At 37.6% G+C, this 2,642-nt stretch overlaps 1 pseudogene; it reads right to left on the bottom strand.

The window, feature by feature from the left end:
- Positions 1-1,346: 1,346 nt before the first annotated feature.
- LOC136030577 (cytochrome c oxidase subunit 1-like) lies at positions 1,347-2,258 on the bottom strand (annotated as a pseudogene).
- Between the last annotated feature and the right edge of the window lie 384 nt (positions 2,259-2,642).

Genomic DNA, 2,642 nt, shown 5'->3' on the forward strand with positions numbered 1-2,642 from the left:
TGAAATACTCCCCACCCCCAACTCACCCAAAGAGAGCAGATCTGGTACGGTTATGTCAATTACGTATCTAAGACTTGTGCTTATTCTTCCCACTTAGTTTTATCCCAATCTTTCCACTCTAAGCGTTTTCCAAGATTTCTGGTATCCCCGTCCAATTCCTCCCAACACCACCGGATCTGGTTGGGATTTAAAATAAGAGCTCTGAGACACATGGTCCTTCTAAATATCCGTTTTCACTATAAACAGGAATGGAGTCAGCATTCTTAATGAGTTAGATAAAAAAGAGGAAGTCGGATCAAACACTGAAAAGAGGTTTGTTATCATTTTCAATTCAAATAAAAAGTTTGATTAGAGAACCTCTTAGAAGAAGAAACTAAATGCGGCTGATAAAGAAAAAGGACTATAGCTATAATAGTCCATAATAGAGCTATAGAGACAAGGAAGACCATAATTCAAGGAAGCGGTATTATTTGAGGAATAAGAGACTGCCACTGGCTTCTTAAAGTTGACAACCTTATATTTATTAATAAACTAAGTCTCTGTACCATAGGGCGTAATTACCATAAGAGAGCTTAAGAGGCTACCACTTGATCTTCAGCCACCCTATGAAATTTGTAACTCAAGTCACTTTAGAAAGTCTCTTTCTCCAAAAGCTTCAATCACAATAGGTATAGAACTATGTCCAGATCCACTAATTTCAGAACATTGACCATAAAATACTCCAGGCATATTCACCTTAAGTCTGGATTGGTTAAGTCGACCTGGGACCGCATCCATCTCGAGATGGTACAGCCAGTGAATGTAGAACATCATCTGAAGTAATCATCAGACGGATAGCTTGATTATAGGGGACTGGTATACGATTGTCCACATCAAGTAAACGATACATACCAGTAGAAAGTTCATTTGAAGGGATCATGTATGAATCAAATTGAATATCATCTAAATCAGAGCATTGGTAAGACCAGTATCATTGGTGCCCTGTCACTTTAATAGTTAGAGCAGGATTATGAATTTCATCAATTAAATAAAGAAGCCGAATAGAAGGAAGGGCGATAGCTACTAAAATAACAGCAGGAATAACGGTCCAAACTGTCTCAATTGCCTGACCATCAAGTAGATAACGATGGAGAAATTTATTAGAAAATAACGCAGCTAAGAAAAAGCCGACAAGAGAAGTAATTAAAATTACCACTAGCAAAGCATGGTCATGGAAAAAAATAAGTTGTTCTATGAGAGGCGAGTTCCCATTTTGTAAGCCCAGTTAGAATCATTAAGACACTTTTAAATGGGTTACCCATCTTTGGAGCTTAAATCCAATGCATACATGTTTTTGCCACTTTAAAATGTAGAGATCATAGTAATTTCTTCATAGGAGTGATCATCAGGCGGATGGGGATGATTTCATTCCACACTTGATCTTAAATTAAGTGAAAAAACATTAATTCGTTTGGCAATCATGGCCTCTCAGATGCAAAAAATAAATATTAGAGTAGCAACTATAGATATAACTCTTCCTAACGAAGAAATTACGTTTCATGAAGCATACGTATCGGGGTAATCAGCATAACGACGTGGTATCCCAGCGAGACCTAAGAAATGTTGAGGAAAAAAAGTCAAGTTCACTCCTAAGAACATAATAAAGAAATGTACCTTAAGAAGAAATTGATTCATTCTTAATCCAGTCATTAGAGGAAATCAATGTACAAATCCCGCTATATTAGCAAAGACAGCACCCATTGATAAGACATAGTGGAAGTGGGCAACGACATAATAAGTATCATGGAGAACAATATCAATTCTGGAGTTTGACAACACAACCCCTGTAAGTCCTCCTACAGTGAATAAAAACACGAATCCCAGGGCCCACAGTACAGAGGGAGTTATAGTAAGTCGTGTTCCGTGTAAGGTCCCGATTCATCTAAAAATCTTAATTCCCGTAGGAATTGCAATTGATTATAGTTGCAGCAGTAAAATACGCTCGAGTATCCACATCCATTTCCACAGTGATGGGCCCAAACAACAAAGCCAAGAATACCAATAGCAAGTATAGCATAGATCATACCTAATGTACCAAACGCTTCCTTCTTACCTCTTTCTTGACTAATAATATGGGACACTATTCCGAACCCGGGTAAAATTAAAATATACACTTCAGGATTCCCAAAAAATCAAAATAAATGTTGGTAAAGGATTGGGTCTCCACCACCCGCGGGATCAAAGAAAGAAGTATTTAAGTTACGATCATTTAATAGCATCCCTAATATAATGGGTACCAGTCAGTTACCAAATCCCCCAATCAAGATTGGTATAACCATGAAAAAATTTATATAAATGCATGAGCTGTCACAATAACATTATTTATTTGTTTGTCACCAATCAGGGAACCTGGTTGACCTAACACAAGCTCTAGATACGTGATTGACATAATTGGAAGGGATCCGTTCTCTTTACAGGAGTTGGGGGTGTTAATTCAGAAAAATTGAGGTATTTTTAACTTAAGAACGGGTGACCAGATCTTAACGAAATTTGATATTTAGAAGAAAGTAATGTCTCAGAGCTCTTATTTTAAATTCCGACCAGATCTGGTGACATTGGGGGGGGGGCTGGAGGGGAAACCGGACATTTTGGTAAACACTTAG

This window comes from Artemia franciscana, chromosome 8 (assembly GCF_032884065.1).
Source record: "Artemia franciscana chromosome 8, ASM3288406v1, whole genome shotgun sequence".
NCBI classification, from domain to species: domain Eukaryota; kingdom Metazoa; phylum Arthropoda; class Branchiopoda; order Anostraca; family Artemiidae; genus Artemia; species Artemia franciscana.